Here is a 14646-nt window from a genome sequence, read left to right as displayed (position 1 = left end):
CACTAGAAGAGCGGCGCCTGGAGCTGGAAGAGAGGAAACTGTTTCACGAGCAGGAAAAACTACAGCAACATATTACTGAATGGAGAGCGCAAGTAGAAGACCGCGCTGAAGAAAGGAGGATTCAAAAAGAAGAACGTGCTGCATTACACAAGGAACACGAAGCAGAAAGAAACATGTTTAGGACCCAACAAAATGATCTGCTTGATGCTTTAAAGGAAGCGCTGAGTATTAAAGGAAAATAAATCTTTTGGTTTTTCAGAGAAAAGATGTTTATTTGTGAATATTGTACGTTTGGAAAGCTTCCTGCTCCAGCAACTTAATTGCGTTTTGGTTTCACTACAACTTCAAACTGTGTAGACCACATGAGCCAAAGTTCATTTATTGCTTAAATAGGACAAATAAACAATATTCATACCAGCTTTTCTCTCTCAGCTGTTATTAACGAGGTATTCGTTCAGAGGAGGACGACGAAGGTGAAAGAACATTGCCACTTGGTTGCCATGAAGGCAAGTTAGGCAGTTTGTTAAAATCGTAGCTACTTTGTATATTAGTGGCACATTCTGGAGAAAGACTTTCTGATTTTTTTTGTAGTCCAAGAAGGCAAACAGACTGATCGTCTTGCCGAATCCCCATTCTACTGACTGCCTTACAGTGCTCATGGCAGTATTGAATTCTTGCTGCTGTTCATTCAGACGTGCACCAGCATATGGCCGCATGAGCAGAGGGCGGAGGGGGTACGCAGGATCACCGTATATAGTGAATGTATTGCCCTGCATCAACTGGAGAAGCTTCTCATACAGCCCGCTTTCCCGAAGTATTCCTGCAAAAGAGAACCAATTAGGAATTAACATAATGAGCCACAGAATGTTGCACCTTGCTGTTTCAAAGCGAAGGTTAGATTTAGGAGCAGTGCATTTGCTAGCAATGTGTTCTTACTGAGGCACCGCCTTAATATGAAAGTCGAATTATTATTTATGGAGTCGCATGTCAAAAACAGTTATGCTTAAGATGAGCTTCGCAGAAACTGCACTCAATACACGTGTGTAATTATCTTTCTGGGCGATCATATCGCAAGTGTGTGAACAATGCAGCTGGGAACGAAGAAATGAGGGGCCTTTGATTTACCTGCATCATGCCTGTGGCCTAAATATGGGTCGGCAAGGTCGCAGACGATGCCGTCTGCACACATAATGGCCTGATATTTGACAACATGCTCCCGTTTGTGCCCGGAGAAGTACATTCGCTGGTTGTACGTTGGTCGGCAGATCGGTCGGGTCGTTCCATCGACGAAACCCCAGCAATTAGTCAAAGGCGCACCTCGATCATGCACAGCCTGCAATTCAGAATGAAGATTATTGTTGCAGAAGTATTTATTGCAATATTGCTCTACTAAAATGATTTCAACAACTAGGGCAACAGGCGCGTCACAATTGCTTGTACTGGAAAATGCATAACAAGAAAGTACATACACCATAGGTGACTTTCCTATCTCGTGTGACATATTTGTCAGAGGAAACGAGGTAAAAAGCCGTGTGTGCACTTCCATTTTAACGGCAGTCTGTCAAAATCTTTCATAGCCAATTTACCAAAAAGCTAAGGTTAGAAACATTGTTTTTACAGTATCCTACGACGGCTACAGTTGCTAACCTAATCGTAATAACTTACGTGTTTTAACCTTAATGCAACAGCGTGTACGTACCTGAGAAAACAGAGCGATATTGGCGAGGTTCAGCCAACGATGATTTGTCAAGGACAGGAGGTGACCGAAGGTCGTCTCAATGTGGCCGAAGACAGAGGCAGCTATTCTGGACATCACGGAGGTATGTCGTCCGAAAACGTCTTCTAAATCACTCCACCTATTAGGATATGCGGGTCGCCGGAGGGCAATCAGGAGAGCTTCTTTACCGGATGCTTCTACTCCCTGAATGCTCTCAATCGTATTGGGAGTTAAGAGAGCAGATGACAATTCATAAATATTTCCCTTCTCAAAACGGAACATTCTCCGAAAGACGTCATCTTAAATACTTCCGACGTCGAGCCATCCTTTGCGAGACGCATACTGCCGCCGACCATGTCGTCGGTAAGTCGCTTCTGGCAACGGTAGAAAGAAGTCTTCGATGTCAGCCCAACTCAAATCAGCGTACAGCAGATGGTCGCAGAGCAAACTTGCTGTACGTCGACTGATTTTTGCCATTTTACGCGGGTGAACTCGCAGTTTCGCAGTGCGTCACAAGAAAACACCAACTAAAAGCACTTGGCTTCAATTGGCTTTGCTTGGCTTATAATTGCACACCTAAGTCGTAACACTAACCGGTACTAACTCAGTGATTACGTTTCTTACATTTTATTGTTCTCTCTTTTTGCTCAAAAATGCATTCTGTTCGTTTTCCCTTGCATGAAAAGAGGTTCATTTTGTTTGCTTTCAAGCACCTTTCTATTTTCTACACTGCGGCGTCCCGAGCGCTCAACCCAATGCTGTCTGCGTTCGACCCAATCCTCAAACTCTGCTGCTCATCTAAACCCAAGAGCAACCGACGCAACGCGGCTTGGGGGCCCAGTGCCTTGCGCCCCCAATTCTAAATCTCTCTAATAGTTTACAGACAGAATGGTTAGGCCGAGCCCTTGTTGAAAGTATCAGCAGTGCGAAGGCCACTACGCGCAGCAGCAAAATGACAATGGTGCAAGGCACCGGTCTTTCTGAAAAGAAGGGAAGGGAGGGGGGGGGGGAAGGGGAGACATTTTTGTCAATTACAGCAGCTCACCTGGCGTAACAAGGAAAGACCACATCGCGCTGCTACTTCAAAGAGCAGATTAGTTTCCTTTTTTATGATTATTTTTTGGTATATCCTTTAAAATGGCGTGGTGACGAATAGTCGCCTATCCGCCCAGATTTATTCATATGAGCTAACCATGTCTTTTTTTCAATCTAGCAGATTTCTATATGTCTCCTCAATATTATTTTTTTTTCTTTCTGAAAACGCCTCTGTCTACCTTGTACCGCTGCCTATGACTGTAACAGATCCGATCGAATCAATTCCTTTCCTGCTTTGTTTCCTACCAATGCCGTAAATGTCTCTAGCATACCTCGTCTGCAGGGCGGTTGATGCTTCCAAGAACTCCTGGAAGTTGTGCCTTGCCTACCTGTCTCATTATTCTAAACATGGCTGAGTGACAGTGCGTGCAGGGAGAATCTGAGCTACGCGCAAGATGGCGGCCGGGATGCCTGCACCTTAAAGGGCCCTGAACAAGCCGCAAGAAACTGTGATTATACGCTGGTACATTTTACGTGCCCTCTATAGAGCGTTCTAACGCGATAATTTTTCAAGTTCTCGCCCTAATTGGATTTAATAACTGATATGGGCACTCTGCAATGGTCAGGCGGCGCAGCGATCGGTTCAGCCGTCAGGCCACCGTGTCAGTTGCGCGAAACACCGAGGCGGCCACTGCTACGGAGGCACGCTTTGCGGCGCCCGTTTGAAACTTGTCGGACGTTCTAAATTGTGATTTTAGGGCAATCGAAAACATCGAGGCCTATTTTGGACTACCGACTCTTGAGAAAGGACGTCAAATTTATGACAACCACCATGTATATCATGTCAAAGAAGTAAACAGCACGGTCATCACAGCGAGGTGCTTAAATTAAATCATGCTGATTTAGGCGCCAACACCACGATATGATTAGGAGGCACGCCGTGGTGGGGGGTTCCGGAATAATTTGACCACCTGGGGTTCTTTAACGTATACCTAAATCAAATTACAAGGTTACTTTGTTATTTAGAGCCCGTTGAAATTCGGCCGCCGTGGCCGGGATTTAATCCCTCGAGCTCGTGCTTAGCAGCCCAGCACCATCTATAGCCACTAAGCAACCACCGCAGCTCGCGAAGTATTTGTCACAACAAAACAAGCATACTTACGTCGAACTCAAAGTGAGTTAACAAATCATTATTTTATGCCATTTGAGTGATCAAATACGGCCGTGGATGTCCTTGAACTGTCGTTTGTCGTTGTCACAACTGTAGAGGTTTTGGCGAATTCGTAGGCAAGTGCTTTTTTCTCCGTTGACAAAGTGCCTCGAGCATATTCTGGTATTGTCGTTCGGGCTCGAATGTGAGAGGGCATTGCCGCTGAAGCACCATAGAGGGCAATGAGCTGAGACTAAACAACGTGAAGACTGAACATATGTGTGCTAGCGTGTGCGAGAGAAATGCTAATTTTCGAATACTCGACGTGTGCTGCTGTGTACTCCAATTTTAGTTCTGTTGTTCTAAGCGCGAGAAAATATCGGTGCGAATGAGCTCGGTTCCAGCATTCGCGTCTTGATCTTGGCGCAGGCAGAAACACAGTGCGTACAAAGCTCCAGCACGGAGCGCTTACGAAGCTAGATTAGACACGTAACAACCACTGCGCGTTTGTTTCGGAGTAAGACGAGCTAAACAAATATACCTAAACTAATTTACAAGAGCGCGAATGGTTCAGGCGTTTTTGTGCCGTTGACGCTTTATTGCGTGTTTTTACGGATGCCGCTGCTGGTTCCTATTTTATTTTTCTTGTTTTTGCATTTACGTCTTAGTTCGTTTACTAGAATTCAGAAGACCGACTGAGACGGCTATGTGCCGCGCGCGCTGATTGAGCCTCAACTCTCACCTGAATGTTCTCCACTGGGCGAGGGCGATCAGACGAACGCCGTGAACGATGAAAGGCCAGCGCTGGCGCAGAACACGGGCGGCCATTTGGCTCGCACAGATTGTCGTCCCGGCAGTCATTTTCCTGTGCAGGTCCACATCCACAAAACAATAAAAAAGCATTGCTTCTCGACTGCGTACACTGATGAATGCTTACCCCTTTTGCGCTTGCTTCCCGTTAAAGCTGCATACGATTCTCGAAATGTGCCGCCGAGTCAAATCCTGGTTTTCGCACCGCGGAAATAAACTTTCAAAGCGATACGTTGCCCCAAAAGCGCAAGAAAACAACGAATCAGCCGTCACATGAATACATCGATATAGCTATGATAAAATTCAGCTTCCTTCACGCCACGAACACATGGGAAGCTATATCGAGATATACCTACGAGAACGTACCCATGAATTGTTTGCTGTTTCGAACAAAGAATACTATTTTCAAAGTTTAGGCACTGGGAAGGAAGCATATTATAAGCGCCCCTTTCTCTATACATAACTAAATTCAGTTTCGCGTAGATCACCTGTGCAAGACAAGCCCTACGTCTTCCATTGGCAATGAATACTTGTGCCGAAACTGTTAGCAATAGCTTGACAAAGGTGAAACAGAAGCTGTTAGGTACCTAGCATCGCCAAGATAAAGGCTATGGAATTAAAGCAGATATGGCTAATCTTGAACCAATTTTTCTGAGACACGGTCTTGCCGGATTTATATTGCACAATTAATAAAAAAATCTATGAGTACTTTGCCGAGCTAACCTGCGATAGGCAAAAGCCTATCTACGTTCCTTTTTTCTCTCGGAACCACCTGTCAACTTTGATGGATCACCTATTCTTCACCTAAGGCCACCTGTCAACTTTGATTGATCACGTATTGTTCACCAATAGGGTCATCCATCAAGCGCTGTGATAGTTGCCACCGGCTGTGACTGATCACCGCTTTCCCGCGTCCACCACGGACTGTGCACGGACACTCATGAGCCACTAAAGGATTACGCCTTAATAGTTGAGCTTAAGCAGAACAGCGCATACCGGGACTCGTTTCGTTGAACCAGGTCTTCTTCTCCGCCGCCTCGAGACCCGCTTCATTTACCGCTGCGCGAGGTGCTGGTACAATAAATACTACGCATAATTAGTCAGCAATGGTCTTAAGAAAACAGGCACCAGCAGCTTTAGAGCAACTTGTGCTTACTTCTGCTATAGCCAGAGTCCAAGAATCGTTTATGTTTTTCGTAAGGGACAGTTGTTCAGCTTGTCGGGGCAGAAAGCCGTTTTAACAGCGAAGCTGTTCTTGCCCGACGTAAAATGGACCGCGTAGCACAAACCTCCACCGATGGCCACCGACCGAGACGACGCGCCCAGCCGGTTTTCCCGCCGCATCGAGATCTGCGCATGCGCCATGGTAACGGTTAGGAATGCGCATGCGCTTGACCTTGAAAAGGATATCGAAACGTGTACACGGCGGCGCTAGGTCGGTTAACGCCATGGGGCGGCCTAGGAAAGTTCGTGCTGCCGAAGAAGAGGCTGCGCATCGCGAAGCTAGACTACTTTGTAAGAAAAAAAAAATTACGCCTGATGGGAGTTTCTGGTCGAGAATCCGCTATATAATTCTACAACGTATGCATAGACGGGGAGAAAATTGCACATGGAGCTGTCAGGAAACGGTCATAAGCGGGACAGGACGCTGCAATGACATGACGCTGCTTGAACATCAACAACAACACCTCAAAACACATTAAATAGAAGTTGGAACACTCAAATTGGCGTTGGCAAACAGTGTACAATGGCTTGGTAACAGCTTCCCGGTTCGGCGGTGTAGCGAATGGAAAGAGTCAAGAGGTACACAACCTCGTCCTAGTAGTTGAAACGAACAGCCCCTATTTAGGAGCTTTTCTTCGACGACAGCAGGAGCCACGTTGTTTTCCTCTCCTCTCAGGATGCCAAGCTCTGCTGCCGAAGACTGCAGAATGAAGCAGGTATATATAAGTAAAATTACTTGGGAGCGTTACCAGCACAATGAGGAAACAATAGTCACACAAATTAGTAAATACCCTATAGTCGTCTGACTTTTGCACTGGAGGTGTGTGGAAAGTTAGAGCATTCGTACACGCAAACTCATGCAAAGTAAGAGGCCATGATAGTTTAAGGAAGGACACTACAAAATACGAGGCAGAGTTTAATCGACAGAATATTTCTCAAAAAGTATAACTATTTTCTCTATCGATGACTTTCTTGCGCGAATAACTCCAACGGAATATCCCACTGCTGCTCCTCGGTTTGAATTGCCCGCACCGAAACGGACGAGTTGACGTAACCCTCACGTAACCACTCGCCTTACAGATTTCAGTAAATAAACCAGTCCGGACAGCTCAAGAGAGATGTCATAGTACGAAATACAAGGCGCCATGGCAATTTTACACTTTCAACATTTTCTAGCTTACAAAGACTGTTCCAATTACGAATGAAATATTTATTATTGCGATAGCAATTATATGGACACACTAAATGCATTTCTGCCGTCACTGTTAGGTTCCGTATCAACTCCAAGGGCGATAACATCGTCGCAGCGAGCCGTATGTTCTATGTGCGAGTGAAAGCGTGCGAGTATGAGCACCCCCATCACCATTCAATCTCGCGCACGCAGAAAGGGGGAAGGAGGGAGGCTCGCCCGCAAGGCTACGGTGTTCATGTTGGTTTGCTTTCCTGCTTGCTTGCGCGCCCGTGACAACATGCTTCATAATTTAGTTCACATGCTTATGTTTACAAGTTTATATGGCCGATAAAACTACTTTCCTTACTTGGTGTAGCTGTCCACTAACTTTCTATCGCCATCGATGCTTCGCTATTCGGACCAAACTGTGACTTTTTCATCACAGAAGTCTCAATCATTCGATCTGGTTGGAATTCTTGTGTTCTGTTTGTGTCTCTTAGCGTCGTTACAGTATTTGCGTGATTAAACTCCTATAAAAAAATTGGCTGAGGCTTAGCTTGGTTAAGCCTAGTCAGATGCGAAGCATATTGGTGGCTAAACTTGGTAAGTAACTTGTCGCCGAGCCGCATACTGAGCACGTTGCTTGGCCAGATATTCTTCCCGCTCTTCATCAGTCTCTGTAGCCCGCCGCAACCTTCGCTTCTCATTCCAACGAGCAGCTCTGTCTCCAAGAGGCATCTCACCTCGTGAGTATCTAGCAGAGGCAAGCGCAGCTGCTTATATAGACGACGCAACCTAAAGTTTGCCCGCGCGGCACCAGCGCCGAATGCTCCACTAGCGGACCGATGGAAGTTTCGAGGGTCGTCGCTGCGCTGGCGCGCGCCCGTGTTCTGTACGGAGGGAGCGCTCGTGCGCGTGGTTTTTGCGATGCCGAGTGCGACCTCATCAGCCAAGAAAGGTGGCACGCAATACTGATGTGTTGTCGATTGCCACAGCAGCCTCGAAAACACGAAAGGTCCTACGCCACCCGTGAAGTTCTACAGATTTCCTGGGAAGTTGTACGAGAAGGACAGAGGACAAGCATGGATAACTGCAGTGCGCGGCCGAGTCAAGTAAGTCTCATACTTTCGCATTCGCGTGTAATATCTTGAAAGCGGAACAGTCATATGCCTGTTTTTAGTACACGGCCGTTTGTTTAGTCGTGTCGCGTTGTTGAATTGTGGTGGCATCCGCCGTTTCTTAGCGGTAAATGCATGCGTGTTGCGCCGCTAAGCTCTACGACGCGTGCTCGATTCCCAGCCACGGCGGCCGCATTTCGAAAGGGGCAAAATGCAAGAACACCCTCGTTACCTTGTGCTTTGATTTTTGTGCACGTTAAAGAACCCCCAGAGGTTAAAATTATTCCTGAGACTCCCCATTACAGCGGGCCTCATAATGATTTCGTGGTTTTGGCACTTGGAACCCCGAATTTATTTGATTGCACTGTGCCTTACCTCGCGATCGGCATAGACGAGCTCAAGAGAATTATTTCCCTTTTCCAAACGCTGCAACTTAAATTACTAGTTGTGCAGGTAACGAAAGGGGCCGCGGGCTACTTTTGTGTGGTAGCAGACCGTATTTAATGCAAGCCGCAGTCGTCGCATGCGTCGGGAAGCGGCAGATCGGAAAGCAGCCGCTCGAGACGTGCGCGTTATGTTTGTTGTTTGCCCAAGCTTTCTAAGTATCTAAGTGTGCAAGCACCATAACTTGTAGTGGTACCACTCTTGTAGAATAATATATGCACACAATCACAGGAACGTTACGTTTGCAAACATATTATTGGGGGTAGTTTAATCCCCACAACAAACAGGCACACATATTGTTTCATTTATATGCGATGCAGATGGAAGCGGCGCCAAACAGACCAATGGCAATCAAAACAGTCTTCTCAGCAGTCAGCACCACCGGAACATGTGCTTTCGTACTGCAGCGACGCAGCTCTCGAGCAGCAGCAACACACGTGTGAAACAGACTCCAGAACATGCCTTTGTGAAGTGACGGAACCGTCAAGAAGCAGCCCAATGGATCTGCAGTGATCGAGTAGTATGACAAGAAAAGTTCCTGCTGCCAGTGTGACTTATGTTGTAATTGAAATAAAAGTGGCTAAATTTCTTAACATGGTGCGTACCCCTAACTCGACGTTGTCTAGGATCTTGTCGGACACCTGTGACACGCACTTGGCTTTCACTCTCACATCACCGTCCACAATTTGTTCAACGCCCTACACGTTCGGAAGCAGACGCTCCCCTATCGTGAGGTTGCCGCCACGAAAAAAAAGCTGTCAGCGTCGGCAACCTTCTTGAAACCGCACGGCAATCTTTGCATCGCTGTTGTGCAAGCAGGCGATCTGCCACCGTCGAAAACGGAGCGCCGTGAGAACGAGCAGCGAAGAAAAGCGCAGACGGCACAACGTAAACGAAGCGGAGACTACGCCACGACGCGACCGCTCTGCTTGGCGTTTCCACATTGGGGCGCTGTCAGGAGAGGCGCAGTAGCGCCGCCTGGCCATGGTTTTCTCGTCTATACCGCCGCGACGCCGCGAGCGACGGGGCGTGTTGGAGCCCCGTTTCTCCTCTGTTGTGACGTCACGGTGTCACGTGGTCAGCCTTGAAGGCGACGCCGCGAGCGACGGCGCGAGTTGGAGCCCCGTTTCTCCTCTGTCGTGACGTCACGGTGTCACGTGGTATGGCACGAGTACTCAAGGTCATTGAAGGCGACACCGCCGCGCCTGAGGAGCTGGGTTGAGCTCTAGTAATATGCTTCGCATAAAAGATGAAGATTGCGCATTATTATTCTGTTCTGTTTTGTAGTCTGTTTTTTGTACTGTACTTAAGCAAGAAGTAATTAGGAACCGGCACTGGCTGCTTTTGTCGCCATTTTGTTCCTCTAGCTTGCGGTGATTGGTGTGAATTGGTAATAAAGATGTTAGGAAAAGGTACCGATCATCAGCAAGTTAATATATGAAATAGAATATAATTAATTCACATAAAAGGCTCAGTCACGTCTGCTCCCAACGGGGCCCTATTTGGCAGCATAGCAGAGCACCGAGAGATAACACACGAGTTTCAATCGTCCCGATGTTCACATCCAATGTGTCCACTTTAAGCATCATGATGTCACGATATATTCATCTCCCGAGGAATGAAACCAAATGTAGTTTGTGGACCAGCAATGATAGCAAGATGTTCTAGGTTCGTCAAGCGCTGCCGCTATTATTTTATATGATGCATGCCGAAGACGTTCCGCTAGCTCAAAACACGAAAAGATGGCATGCCAAGCCAGTTTTGCTTCACATATATGCGGACACAAAAAATAAACAAAAAAACTATCGGTAAATGCTACACGGACTTCAGTTGTCAAGCTCGTTGATGCTAAATTTTCCCTGTCATTTTATTTCGCTTCATCCCATCTTAGTCTCCCTAAACCAGCTAATAAAACTTCTGCATGAGCAGGAAGGCATGTCACCTTTCAATAAACTCCCATGTCTGTAGAGCTATCAATGAATAAGAAAGCCGGTGATCTGGAAGCAAGCTAGTTGTGCGTGATGAAAGTTTATTATTGCATATGGAATATAAAAAAGCGATAAATAAAATAATCAAATATTTTTGATTCCTCATGTCAGTGAAATCTATGCAAGATGACATTGACTATTTGCGATCAATCTTTCTTACGCCTTATGCTATCCGAGAAAATATGTTACATACATAAAAATCAATCACACGTTTATGATTAAGACGTAAGAAAGTTAATGGCACCCGTAACAGCAATATAACAAACTGAAGAATTCAAAGGTTACTGCCCATGAGGTCTAGGGATCCAATATCCGCCGCGGCGTCCGCATTTCGATGGAGGCGAAATGCGAGAACACCCGCGCCGCTTGCAATGGGGGCACGTTAAAGATCGCCTGGTGGTCAAAATTAATCCGGAATCCCCCACTACTGCATGCCTGACAATAAAAGCGTGGTTTTGGCGCCTAAAATTCCAGAATTCGTCTCACTGCCGAATGGCATTCCAGAAGTCTATGATAAACTTTTGGTAATTTCATTGTTGTTTAGAGGCAACCATGTTCACTTGAATAATACTGTATTAAAAGAGCAGGTACTTCAGGCGCCTACCTCATAGGAAACACAAATTGTGTTACATTGTTCCCACTGACCTTGACTGCCACGTTTGGGCAGCACGTCCACTATCTTCAGGAAACTTCGAATGTGGAGCCAGCAGTCATGGTTAAGGTCGACGAGCTGTAGCCTGAGGCCGGCATCACTAGGGCACTCCACCGTATCCTTCACAACGCCAACCATTTTCATAAACTTGTCAAGGCTACAGTTCTGGGCGCGAAGCAGGGCTCTACGAATGATCTTCTTCGCTTCGGTCTTTGTGACCTCAGCCTCTTCCCTGACCATTTCGAGAAAACGTGGGTGCTTTTGCATCAGCTCAATGGCGCGTATGCCCTCAACACCACCTTTTTCGCCTCGGACGAACTGCGCAGAGTGCAAGATAGTGGATGCATTCTTTTTGGTCACTTCCTGCATGTAGAGAGATTAGCTATGGTTGGTAAAGTATAAAAAAATATTGATAGGCCTGCAAAAGTAAAATGTTCCAAGTATTTTATAGCGTACGCGAAAACGGAAGTGAAGTGTATACTGCGTACAAATCAATAATGAAATTGAATGTGACCGTGCATATCGTGGACGACATAATCTCGTACATTGCCAGTATGAAGTCTACGCTACGGAATATAATCATTTTAACGTAAAGTGCCATCCAGTGAAACATAGAGTGATCAAACATGAAAGGCAAGCATCATTTTGGGTGCAGAAAGATAATAGACATCAACATCATTATAAGCTTATTTGATGCCCACTGAAGAGGAATGCCTGTCTCGGTGATCTCCAAATACCGCTGTCTTAACCGAGCAGATTAAAACTTGCGCCTACAAATTACAGAAATTATACATCCCGGAAAGATAATATATTGGTTCGAAAATTGCAGTGAGGGAGCGCAATATAGAAAGTTGTTTGCTGGTTCTTTTTTTGCCATGTGCGCGGTTGGCGCACCTTCCGACATGATGCACGTGCTCGCTGTCACATGGTGAGGATCGTAGTAAGCAACATACACCTCCCTGGAAATGCAATTGGCAACGAGGCTTTGCAGCTGCCGACACGACAGCTCGATCATGTAACGAAAAATTAAGCATACTCAACCCGATTTTGTAGAAAATGCTTTCAAGCATCGTGTGTCTGCAACGAACGGGTACTTCTGTGCCCGTGGGTGTGTATTTCAGGGCTCATACTCTCTCTCTCTCTCTATACATATATATATATATATATTGAAGTGGGGTTTATGTAGCTCGTTCGAGGGATCGCAGGTAGCTCTAGATACGAGTCCTAGCGCTTCGCACCAACAACCCGCGCTCGTGTCTCGCGCCGCAGCGGTGGCAGTCCGCACAGTGCCACATGCATATTACCCACTACAACTACAGTGCCACATGCATATTACCCGCTACAACTTCCCCCGGGGCGAAGAGGAGCCATCCTGGCGACCTAAGGCGATGATACGATAAGGGGGTCGTGGTACGGCTTCAGGCGGCTGACGTGAACAGTCTCGCGGCCACGGCGGCGTTTGTCCGAAGATGGCGTCACCGGTTCGACCACATAATTCACAGGCGAAGTACACGCGACGATCCGGTACGGACCTTGATATTTCGGGGCAAGCTTTGGGCTAAGGCCTGGAGCTTGGAAGGGCAGCCGAAGCCAGACGTGAGAGTCCACGGCGAAGGACTGTGTGGGCTGATCGTTGTCGTGGCGATCTTTGCGGATTCCTTGGGTATCCGACGTGAACGAGCGAGCCAGTTGGCGGCACTCTTCAGCATGGCGAGCAACTTCGGAAAGAGGGGTGAATTCAGAGGCATCCGGGTGATATGGTAGTACGGTGTCGAGGGTAGTGGATGGTTCACGCCCATAAAGAAGGAAAAATGGTGAGAAGCCTGTGGTAGCCTGAACGGCGGTATTGTATGCGTACGTCACAAAAGGGAGGACATCGTCCCAATTGGAATGATCCGACGCAACATACATGGTGAGCATGTCCCCAAGGGTGCGGTTGAATCGTTCCGTTAGACCGTTAGTTTGTGGGTGATACGCCGTAGTGGTGCGGTGAATAGTGCGGCACGCGGCGAGTAGCTCATTAATAACTTCGGACAAGAAGACACGGCCTCGGTCACTGAGCAGTTCTCGCGGTGCGCCGTGCCGTAAGACGAAATGCCGTAAGATGAATGCGGCGACGTCGCGAGCAGCAGCCGAAGCAAGTGCAGCAGTCTCAGCATATCTTGTCAGGTGGTCTACTGCGACAATTATCCAACGATTTCCGGTAGCGCTGCATGGAAGAGGCCCATAAAGGTCGATGCCAACCCGATCAAAAGGACGTGCAGGACACGGTAAAGGTTGCAGAGGGCCTGTCGTATGAGAAGATGTCTTGCGTCGCTGACAGGCTGCACATGACCGAATGTATTTGCGGACATAATACATGCCGCGCCAGTAGTACCGCTGGCGGAGCCGCTCGTAGGTTTTCAGGACGCCAGCATGAGCTTGTTGTGGGTCTGCATGGAAATACGTGCATACGTCGGAACGCAAATGGCGAGGGATGACTAGTAGCCATTTGCGACCGTCGGGCTGATAGTTTCGGCGGTACAAGATGGCGTCCCGTAGCACGAAGTGGGTGGCTTGGCGACGAATGGCTCGAGGGCATGTAGACGTTGAAGAACTGCTAAGAATGTCAATAAGAGAAACAATCCACGGATCTTTTCTCTGTTCAGACGGCATGTCAGTAACAGCAAGCGTAGCAACCGGGCACTCTGTGGATGAAGGTGGCCTTTCGTCGGATCGCATGGGCGCACGGGAGAGCGCATCTGCATCAGAATGTTGGCGCCCGGATCGATAAATGACGCGAATGTCAAATTCTTGGATCCGAAGAGCCCAACGTCCAAGACGCCCCGACGGGTCTTTCAGTGACGCAAGCCAGCAGAGCGCGTGGTGGTCTGTCACAACGTCGAACGGACGGCCATACAAGTAAGGGCGAAATTTGTTTAAGGCCCAAACAATAGCTAAACATTCTTTTTCCGTGACAGAATAATTGGATTCTGCCTTCGTGAGAGCACGACTCGCATATGCAACCACATATTCTGCAAAGCCAGGCTTCCGTTGTGCAAGGACGGCCCCAAGACCAACGCCGCTGGCGTCGGTATGAACTTCAGTCGGTGCACTCGGGTCGTAGTGGCGTAGAACAGGCGGTGAGGTAAGCCGACGACGCAAAGTGGTGAAGGCTTGGTCACACGCCGGAGTCCAGTCGCGAAGGTCACCAGAGCCAGCCAGGAGCTTCGTCAGGGGAGCGATGATGCAGGCAAAATTGCGCACAAAGCGGCGAAAATAAGAGCAAAGACCGACGAAACTGCGGAGCTCTTTCACTGTAGTCGGCCGCGGAAATTCTGCGACAGCACGAAGTTTG

At 47.6% G+C, this 14646-nt stretch overlaps 1 pseudogene; it reads right to left on the bottom strand.

Annotated features, from left to right (window-relative positions):
* Nucleotides 1–10144: 10144 nt before the first annotated feature.
* LOC139047041 (uncharacterized) overlaps nt 10145–14646 on the bottom strand; it is a 44099-nt pseudogene continuing 39597 nt past the window's right edge.

The sequence above is a fragment of the Dermacentor albipictus genome, chromosome 6, assembly GCF_038994185.2.
Source record: "Dermacentor albipictus isolate Rhodes 1998 colony chromosome 6, USDA_Dalb.pri_finalv2, whole genome shotgun sequence".
NCBI classification, from domain to species: domain Eukaryota; kingdom Metazoa; phylum Arthropoda; class Arachnida; order Ixodida; family Ixodidae; genus Dermacentor; species Dermacentor albipictus.
Note: the sequence above shows the minus strand (reverse complement) of the source record. Positions and strands in the feature narration are given on the sequence as shown.